The 10,695-nt window shown below is 49.7% G+C and overlaps 2 non-coding genes across 2 annotated transcripts; both read right to left on the bottom strand.

Moving 5' to 3' along the window:
- Nucleotides 1–293: 293 nt before the first annotated feature.
- On the bottom strand, nt 294–365 carry TRNAG-UCC (transfer RNA glycine (anticodon UCC)). The gene has a single exon. It is a non-coding gene; the product is annotated as a tRNA-Gly (tRNA).
- An 8,635-nt stretch (nt 366–9,000) lies between these two features.
- On the bottom strand, nt 9,001–9,072 carry TRNAG-UCC (transfer RNA glycine (anticodon UCC)). Its single transcript has one exon. It is a non-coding gene; the product is annotated as a tRNA-Gly (tRNA).
- Between the last annotated feature and the right edge of the window lie 1,623 nt (nt 9,073–10,695).

The following is a 10,695-nucleotide window of genomic DNA, read 5'->3' as shown; positions in this document are numbered from 1 at the left end:
ATCCTGAAACCTCACTCTAATAGGCTGAAGTGATGTGCTCGGTGGCCTGCTGGGACCTTTGCCCGTCAGGGCAAGGCGAATAGGCCTTTGTCAGGCCTTCGTCAGGGCTTTGTCGGGGAGGGGCCAGGAGCCCTGCTCGCTTCAATCCCCTCACCGATAGACAGTTGCAGAAACTAGGATGCAAGAACCTTTCCTGGATGGGGTTTTGATTTTCACGAAAAGTGTGTCAGCTTTGCTTTCAGCATGAGTCTGATTTCCAAAAAATGCATTTTGAACAATTTAAAGATTTGACCTGCGTTGGCCGGGAATCGAACCCGGGTCAACTGCTTGGAAGGCAGCTATGCTCACCACTATACCACCAACGCCTGCCTGTCTGGGCTGTCTGATGGAGCGCCCCTTAGAAATAAGAATAAGTCATTGGCTGGGAATGAAAAAAGCTTGCGTTTGACGCAGAAGCAGTTCGCATCATGAGGTCTTGCCGGTCAGCCCAACATTTCCCCGGGACCCCTTAAAAAAGGAGCTTGGTTTTAAGTTTGGTTTGATTGAACAGTACATTTTGTTGGCTGGGCTGGGACCCTCTCCTATTTAGCGCAAGAGTGGAACGAGGCAGCAAGTTCAAGGAATGACATTGCATCCAGGCACTTACAGCTCTTTGTGCCCTAATGCCATGACACAAAAACATAATTTGAAAAAACTTAGCAGAGGATGGTTTCGATCCATCGACCTCTGGGTTATGGGCCCAGCACGCTTCCGCTGCGCCACTCTGCTGGTTGGAGAACAAGAGCTTTTCTGGGCTTTTACAGCCTACAAACCGACAACCCTAGACCCAGTTTCGAGTGAAGCGGGCAGTAGGCCTTACAAAGCCAAACAACCTGCAACCACGCACTCCCATCCCATGGCCTTTTGCAGACAGGCCTCATTTCTCTAGCTCACACCCTAACTGACAACACCCCTTCCCCTTCTCTCTCTGTCTCTCTCTCTCTGTCTCTCTCTCTCATTCTCTCTCTCTCGCAAATAGATACTTTACTTCCCAGGTGCAACAAAACAAGCCTTCTCGAGCTGGCAGATATGGGAAGGAAGGAAGGAAGGGCCAGTTTGGAAACTCAACTCAATTACCATAAATCCCCTGCTAAGGGTTATGGGAGGGAGGAATGAAGGAACTTTGCTTCAGGGAAAGGGCTGCTGCTGCTTCAGCATGTGAGGAGCGCAGCCACACGTTTCACCTTCCTCAGTATGTTGGTTTACAGGATGAGAGAGATCCTGAAACCTCACTCTAATAGGCTGAGGTGCTGTGCTCGGTGGCCTGCTGGGACCTTTGCCCGTCAGGGCAAGGCGAATAGGCCTTTGTCAGGCCTTTGTCGGGGAGGGGCCAGGAGCCCTGCTCGCTTCAATCCCCTCACCGATAGACAGTTGCAGAAACTAGGATGCAAGAACCTTTCCTGGATGGGGTTTTGATTTTCACGAAAAGTGTGTCAGCTTTGCTTTCAGCATAAGTCTGATTTCCAAAAAATGCATTTTGAACAATTTAAAGATTTGATCTGCGTTGGCCGGGAATGGAACCCGGGTCAACTGCTTGGAAGGCAGCTATGCACACCACTATACCACCAACGCCTGCCTGACTGGGCTATCTGATGGAGCGCCCCTTAGAAATAAGAATAAGTCATTGGCTGGGAATGAAAAAAGCTTGCGTTTGACGCAGAAGCAGTTCGCATCATGAGGTCTTGCCGGTCAGCCCAACATTTCCCCGGGACCCCTTAAAAAAAGAGCTTGGTTTTAAGTTTGGTTTGATTGAACAGTACATTTTGTTGGCTGGGCTGGGACCCTCTCCTATTTAGCGCAAGAGTGGAACGAGGCAGCAAGTTCAAGGAATGACATTGCATCCAGGCACTTACAGCTCTTTGTGCCCTAATGCCATGACACAAAAACATAATTTGAAAAAACTTAGCAGAGGATGGTTTCGATTCATCGACCTCTGGGTTATGGGCCCAGCACGCTTCCGCTGCGCCACTCTGCTGGTTGGAGACAAGAGCTTTTCTGGGCTTTTACAGCCTACAAACCGACAACCATAGACCCAGTTTCGAGTGAAGCGGGCAGTAGGCCTTACAAAGCCAAACAACCTGCAACCACGCACTCCCATCCCATGGCCTTTTGCAGACAGGCCTCATTTCTCTAGCTCACACCCTAACTGCCAACACACCTTCCCCTTCTCTCTCTGTCTCTCTCTCTCTGTCTCTCTCTCTCATTCTCTCTCTCTCGCAAATAGATACTTTACTTCCCAGGTGCAACAAAACAAGCCTTCTCGAGCTGGCAGATATGGGAAGGAAGGAAGGAAGGGCCAGTTTGGAAACTCAACTCAATTACCATAAATCCCCTGCTAAGGGTTATGGGAGGGAGGAATGAAGGAACTTTGCTTCAGGGAAAGGGCTGCTGCTGCTTCAGCATGTGAGGAGCGCAGCCACACGTTTCACCTTCCTCAGTATGTTGGTTTACAGGATGAGAGAGATCCTGAAACCTCACTCTAATAGGCTGAGGTGCTGTGCTCGGTGGCCTGCTGGGACCTTTGCCCGTCAGGGCAAGGCGAATAGGCCTTTGTCAGGCCTTCGTCAGGGCTTTGTCGGGGAGGGGCCAGGAGCCCTGCTCGCTTCAATCCCCTCACCGATAGACAGTTGCAGAAACTAGGATGCAAGAACCTTTCCTGGATGGGGTTTTGATTTTCACGAAAAGTGTGTCAGCTTTGCTTTCAGCATGAGTCTGATTTCCAAAAAATGAATTTTGAACAATTTAAAGATTTGATCTGCGTTGGCCGAACCCGGGTCAACTGCTTGGAAGGCCGCTATGCTCACCACTATACCACCAACGCCTGCCTGTCTGGGCTATCTGATGGAGTGCCCCTTAGAAATAAGAATAAGTCATTGGCTGGGAATGAAAAAAGCTTGCGTTTGACGCAGAAGCAGTTCGCATCATGAGGTCTTGCCGGTCAGCCCAACATTTCCCCGGGACCCCTTAAAAAAGGAGCTTGGTTTTAAGTTTGGTTTGATTGAACAGTACATTTTGTTGGCTGGGCTGGGACCCTCTCCTATTTAGCGCAAGAGTGGAACGAGGCAGCAAGTTCAAGGAATGACATTGCATCCAGGCACTTACAGCTCTTTGTGCCCTAATGCCATGACACAAAAACATAATTTGAAAAAACTTAGCAGAGGATGGTTTCGATCCATCGACCTCTGGGTTATGGGCCCAGCACGCTTCCGCTGCGCCACTCTGCTGGTTGGAGAACAAAAGCTTTTCTGGGCTTTTACAGCCTACAAACCGACAACCCTAGACCCAGTTTCGAGTGAAGCGGGCAGTAGGCCTTACAAAGCCAAACAACCTGCAACCACGCACTCCCATCCCATGGCCTTTTGCAGACAGGCCTCATTTCTCTAGCTCACACCCTAACTGCCAACACCCCTTCCCCTTCTCTCTCTGTCTCTCTCTCCCTGTCTCTCTCTCTCATTCTCTCTCTCTCGCAAATAGATACTTTACTTCCCAGGTGCAACAAAACAAGCCTGCTCGAGCTGGCAGATATGGGAAGGAAGGAAGGAAGGGCCAGTTTGGAAACTCAACTCAATTACCATAAATCCCCTGCTAAGGGTTATGGGAGGGAGGAATGAAGGAACTTTGCTTCAGGGAAAGGGCTGCTGCTGCTTCAGCATGTGAGGAGCGCAGCCACACGTTTCACCTTCCTCAGTATGTTGGTTTACAGGATGAGAGAGATCCTGAAACCTCACTCTAATAGGCTGAGGTGCTGTGCTCGGTGGCCTGCTGGGACCTTTGCCCGTCAGGGCAAGGCGAATAGGCCTTTGTCAGGCCTTTGTCGGGGAGGGGCCAGGAGCCCTGCTCGCTTCAATCCCCTCACCGATAGACAGTTGCAGAAACTAGGATGCAAGAACCTTTCCTGGATGGGGTTTTGATTTTCACGAAAAGTGTGTCAGCTTTGCTTTCAGCATAAGTCTGATTTCCAAAAAATGCATTTTGAACAATTTAAAGATTTGATCTGCGTTGGCCGGGAATGGAACCCGGGTCAACTGCTTGGAAGGCAGCTATGCTCACCACTATACCACCAACGCCTGCCTGTCTGGGCTATCTGATGGAGCGCCCCTTAGAAATAAGAATAAGTCATTGGCTGGGAATGAAAAAAGCTTGCGTTTGACGCAGAAGCAGTTCGCATCATGAGGTCTTGCCGGTCAGCCCAACATTTCCCCGGGACCCCTTAAAAAAGGAGCTTGGTTTTAAGTTTGGTTTGATTGAACAGTACATTTTGTTGGCTGGGCTGGGACCCTCTCCTATTTAGCGCAAGAGTGGAACGAGGCAGCAAGTTCAAGGAATGACATTGCATCCAGGCACTTACAGCTCTTTGTGCCCTAATGCCATGACACAAAAACATAATTTGAAAAAACTTAGCAGAGGATGGTTTCGATCCATCGACCTCTGGGTTATGGGCCCAGCACGCTTCCGCTGCGCCACTCTGCTGGTTGGAGAACAAGAGCTTTTCTGGGCTTTTACAGCCTACAAACCGACAACCCTAGACCCAGTTTCGAGTGAAGCGGGCAGTAGGCCTTACAAAGCCAAACAACCTGCAACCACGCACTCCCATCCCATGGCCTTTTGCAGACAGGCCTCATTTCTCTAGCTCACACCCTAACTGCCAACACCCCTTCCCCTTCTCTCTCTGTCTCTCTCTCTCTGTCTCTCTCTCTCGCAAATAGATACTTTACTTCCCAGGTGCAACAAAACAAGCCTTCTCGAGCTGGCAGATATGGGAAGGAAGGAAGGAAGGGCCAGTTTGGAAACTCAACTCAATTACCATAAATCCCCTGCTAAGGGTTATGGGAGGGAGGAATGAAGGAACTTTGCTTCAGGGAAAGGGCTGCTGCTGCTTCAGCATGTGAGGAGCGCAGCCACACGTTTCACCTTCCTCAGTATGTTGGTTTACAGGATGAGAGAGATCCTGAAACCTGACTCTAATAGGCTGAGGTGCTGTGCTCGGTGGCCTGCTGGGACCTTTGCCCGTCAGGGCAAGGCGAATAGGCCTTTGTCAGGCCTTTGTCAGGGCTTTGTCGGGGAGGGGCCAGGAGCCCTGCTCGCTTCAATCCCCTCACCGATAGACAGTTGCAGAAACTAGGATGCAAGAACCTTTCCTGGATGGGGTTTTGATTTTCACGAAAAGTGTGTCAGCTTTGCTTTCAGCATGAGTCTGATTTCCAAAAAATGCATTTTGAACAATTTAAAGATTTGACCTGCGTTGGCCGGGAATCGAACACGGGTCAACTGCTTGGAAGGCAGCTATGCTCACCACTATACCACCAACGCCTGCCTGTCTGGGCTATCTGATGGAGCGCCCCTTAGAAATAAGAATAAGTCATTGGCTGGGAATGAAAAAAGCTTGCGTTTGACGCAGAAGCAGTTCGCATCATGAGGTCTTGCCGGTCAGCCCAACATTTCCCCGGGACCCCTTAAAAAAGGAGCTTGGTTTTAAGTTTGGTTTGATTGAACAGTACATTTTGTTGGCTGGGCTGGGACCCTCTCCTATTTAGCGCAAGAGTGGAACGAGGCAGCAAGTTCAAGGAATGACATTGCATCCAGGCACTTACAGCTCTTTGTGCCCTAATGCCATGACACAAAAACATAATTTGAAAAAATTTAGCAGAGGATGGTTTAGATCCATCGACCTCTGGGTTATGGGCCCAGCATGCTTCCGCTGTGCCACTCTGCTGGTTGGAGAACAAGAGCTTTTCTGGGCTTTTACAGCCTACAAACCGACAACCCTAGACCCAGTTTCGAGTGAAGCGGGCAGTAGGCCTTACAAAGCCAAACAACCTGCAACCACGCACTCCCATCCCATGGCCTTTTGCAGACAGGCCTCATTTCTCTAGCTCACACCCTAACTGCCAACACCCCTTCCCCTTCTCTCTCTGTCTCTCTCTCCCTGTCTCTCTCTCTCATTCTCTCTCTCTCGCAAATAGATACTTTACTTCCCAGGTGCAACAAAACAAGCCTGCTCGAGCTGGCAGATATGGGAAGGAAGGAAGGAAGGGCCAGTTTGGAAACTCAACTCAATTACCATAAATCCCCTGCTAAGGGTTATGGGAGGGAGGAATGAAGGAACTTTGCTTCAGGGAAAGGGCTGCTGCTGCTTCAGCATGTGAGGAGCGCAGCCACACGTTTCACCTTCCTCAGTATGTTGGTTTACAGGATGAGAGAGATCCTGAAACCTCACTCTAATAGGCTGAAGTGATGTGCTCGGTGGCCTGCTGGGACCTTTGCCCGTCAGGGCAAGGCGAATAGGCCTTCGTCAGGGCTTTGTCGGGGAGGGGCCAGGAGCCCTGCTCGCTTCAATCCCCTCACCGATAGACAGTTGCGGAAACTAGGATGCAAGAACCTTTCCTGGATGGGGTTTTGATTTTCGCGAAAAGTGTGTCAGCTTTGCTTTCAGCATGAGTCTGATTTCCCAAAAATGCATTTTGAACAATTTAAAGATTTGATCTGTGTTAACTGCTTGGAAGGCAGCTATGCTCACCACTATACCACCAACTCCTGCCTGTCTGGGCTATGTGATGGAGCGCCCCTTAGAAATAAGAATAAGTCATTGGCTGGGAATGAAAAAAGCTTGCATTTGACGCAGAAGCAGTTCGCATCATGAGGTCTTGCCGGTCAGCCCAACATTTCCCCGGGACCCCTTAAAAAAAGAGCTTGGTTTTAAGTTTGGTTTGATTGAACAGTACATTTTGTTGGCTGGGCTGGGACCCTCTCCTATTTAGCGCAAGAGTGGAACGAGGCAGCAAGTTCAAGGAATGACATTGCATCCAGGCACTTACAGCTCTTTGTGCCCTAATGCCATGACACAAAAACATAATTTGAAAAAACTTAGCAGAGGATGGTTTCAATCCATCGATCTCTGGGTTATGGGCCCAGCACGCTTCCGCTGCGCCACTCTGCTGGTTGGAGAACAAGAGCTTTTCTGGGCTTTTACAGCCTACAAACCGACAACCCTAGACCCAGTTTCGAGTGAAGCGGCAGTAGGCCTTACAAAGCCAAACAAACTGCAACCACGCACTCCCATCCCATGGCCTTTTGCAGACAGGCCTCATTTCTCTAGCTCACACCCTAACTGCCAACACCCCTTCCCCTTCTCTCTCTGTCTCTCTCTCTCTGTCTCTCTCTCTCATTCTCTCTCTCTCGCAAATAGATACTTTACTTCCCAGGTGCAACAAAACAAGCCTTCTCGAGCTGGCAGATATGGGAAGGAAGGAAGGAAGGGCCAGTTTGGAAACTCAACTCAATTACCATAAATCCCCTGCTAAGGGTTATGGGAGGGAGGAATGAAGGAACTTTGCTTCAGGGAAAGGGCTGCTGCTGCTTCAGCATGTGAGGAGCGCAGCCACACGTTTCACCTTCCTCAGTATGTTGGTTTACAGGATGAGAGAGATCCTGAAACCTCACTCTAATAGGCTGAGGTGCTGTGCTCGGTGGCCTGCTGGGACCTTTGCCCGTCAGGGCAAGGCGAATAGGCCTTTGTCAGGCCTTCGTCAGGGCTTTGTCGGGGAGGGGCCAGGAGCCCTGCTCGCTTCAATCCCCTCACCGATAGACAGTTGCAGAAACTAGGATGCAAGAACCTTTCCTGGATGGGGTTTTGATTTTCGCGAAAAGTGTGTCAGCTTTGCTTTCAGCATGAGTCTGATTTCCCAAAAATACATTTTGAACAATTTAAAGATTTGATCTGCGTTGGCCGGGAATAGAACCTGGATCAACTGTTTAGAAGGCAGCTATGCTCACCACTATACCACCAACTCCTGCCTGTCTGGGCTATGTGATGGAGCGCCCCTTAGAAATAAGAATAAGTCATTGGCTGGGAATGAAAAAAGCTTGCGTTTGACGCAGAAGCAGTTCGCATCATGAGGTCTTGCCGGTCAGCCCAACATTTCCCCGGGACCCCTTAAAAAAGGAGCTTGGTTTTAAGTTTGGTTTGATTGAACAGTACATTTTGTTGGCTGGGCTGGGACCCTCTCCTATTTAGCGCAAGAGTGGAACGAGGCAGCAAGTTCAAGGAATGACATTGCATCCAGGCACTTACAGCTCTTTGTGCCCTAATGCCATGACACAAAAACATAATTTGAAAAAACTTAGCAGAGGATGGTTTCAATCCATCGACCTCTGGGTTATGGGCCCAGCACGCTTCCGCTGCGCCACTCTGCTGGTTGGAGAACAAGAGCTTTTCTGGGCTTTTACAGCCTACAAACCGACAACCCTAGACCCAGTTTCGAGTGAAGCGGGCAGTAGGCCTTACAAAGCCAAACAACCTGCAACCACGCACTCCCATCCCATGGCCTTTTGCAGACAGGCCTCATTTCTCTAGCTCACACCCTAACTGCCAACACCCCTTCCCCTTCTCTCTCTGTCTCTCTCTCTCTGTCTCTCTCTCTCGCAAATAGATACTTTACTTCCCAGGTGCAACAAAACAAGCCTTCTCGAGCTGGCAGATATGGGAAGGAAGGAAGGAAGGGCCAGTTTGGAAACTCAACTCAATTACCATAAATCCCCTGCTAAGGGTTATGGGAGGGAGGAATGAAGGAACTTTGCTTCAGGGAAAGGGCTGCTGCTGCTTCAGCATGTGAGGAGCGCAGCCACACGTTTCACCTTCCTCAGTATGTTGGTTTACAGGATGAGAGAGATCCTGAAACCTCACTCTAATAGGCTGAAGTGATGTGCTCGGTGGCCTGCTGGGACCTTTGCCCGTCAGGGCAAGGCGAATAGGCCTTTGTCAGGCCTTCGTCAGGGCTTTGTCGGGGAGGGGCCAGGAGCCCTGCTCGCTTCAATCCCCTCACCGATAGACAGTTGCAGAAACTAGGATGCAAGAACCTTTCCTGGATGGGGTTTTGATTTTCACGAAAAGTGTGTCAGCTTTGCTTTCAGCATGAGTCTGATTTCCAAAAAATGCATTTTGAACAATTTAAAGATTTGACCTGCGTTGGCCGGGAATCGAACCCGGGTCAACTGCTTGGAAGGCAGCTATGCTCACCACTATACCACCAACGCCTGCCTGTCTGGGCTGTCTGATGGAGCGCCCCTTAGAAATAAGAATAAGTCATTGGCTGGGAATGAAAAAAGCTTGCGTTTGACGCAGAAGCAGTTCGCATCATGAGGTCTTGCCGGTCAGCCCAACATTTCCCCGGGACCCCTTAAAAAAGGAGCTTGGTTTTAAGTTTGGTTTGATTGAACAGTACATTTTGTTGGCTGGGCTGGGACCCTCTCCTATTTAGCGCAAGAGTGGAACGAGGCAGCAAGTTCAAGGAATGACATTGCATCCAGGCACTTACAGCTCTTTGTGCCCTAATGCCATGACACAAAAACATAATTTGAAAAAAGTTAGCAGAGGATGGTTTCGATCCATCGACCTCTGGGTTATGGGCCCAGCACGCTTCCGCTGCGCCACTCTGCTGGTTGGAGAACAAGAGCTTTTATGGGCTTTTACAGCCTACAAACCGACAACCCTAGACCCAGTTTCGAGTGAAGCGGGCAGTAGGCCTTACAAAGCCAAACAACCTGCAACCACGCACTCCCATCCCATGGCCTTTTGCAGACAGGCCTCATTTCTCTAGCTCACACCCTAACTGCCAACACCCCTTCCCCTTCTCTCTCTGTCTCTCTCTCTCTGTCTCTCTCTCTCATTCTCTCTCTCTCGCAAATAGATACTTTACTTCCCAGGTGCAACAAAACAAGCCTTCTCGAGCTGGCAGATATGGGAAGGAAGGAAGGAAGGGCCAGTTTGGAAACTCAACTCAATTACCATAAATCCCCTGCTAAGGGTTATGGGAGGGAGGAATGAAGGAACTTTGCTTCAGGGAAAGGGCTGCTGCTGCTTCAGCATGTGAGGAGCGCAGCCACACGTTTCACCTTCCTCAGTATGTTGGTTTACAGGATGAGAGAGATCCTGAAACCTCACTCTAATAGGCTGAGGTGCTGTGCTCGGTGGCCTGCTGGGACCTTTGCCCGTCAGGGCAAGGCGAATAGGCCTTTGTCAGGCCTTTGTCGGGGAGGGGCCAGGAGCCCTGCTCGCTTCAATCCCCTCACCGATAGACAGTTGCAGAAACTAGGATGCAAGAACCTTTCCTGGATGGGGTTTTGATTTTCACGAAAAGTGTGTCAGCTTTGCTTTCAGCATAAGTCTGATTTCCAAAAAATGCATTTTGAACAATTTAAAGATTTGATCTGCGTTGGCCGGGAATGGAACCCGGGTCAACTGCTTGGAAGGCAGCTATGCTCACCACTATACCACCAACGCCTGCCTGTCTGGGCTATCTGATGGAGCGCCCCTTAGAAATAAGAATAAGTCATTGGCTGGGAATGAAAAAAGCTTGCGTTTGACGCAGAAGCAGTTCGCATCATGAGGTCTTGCCGGTCAGCCCAACATTTCCCCGGGACCCCTTAAAAAAAGAGCTTGGTTTTAAGTTTGGTTTGATTGAACAGTACATTTTGTTGGCTGGGCTGGGACCCTCTCCTATTTAGCGCAAGAGTGGAACGAGGCAGCAAGTTCAAGGAATGACATTGCATCCAGGCACTTACAGCTCTTTGTGCCCTAATGCCATGACACAAAAACATAATTTGAAAAAACTTAGCAGAGGATGGTTTCGATTCATCGACCTCTGGGTTATGGGCCCA

Source organism: Ambystoma mexicanum, chromosome 6q, assembly GCF_040938575.1.
Source record: "Ambystoma mexicanum isolate Mex_15411 chromosome 6q, UKY_AmexF1_1, whole genome shotgun sequence".
NCBI lineage: Eukaryota > Metazoa > Chordata > Amphibia > Caudata > Ambystomatidae > Ambystoma > Ambystoma mexicanum.
The sequence above is the reverse complement of the archived record's forward strand: the minus strand, read 5'-3'. Positions and strand labels throughout refer to the sequence as shown.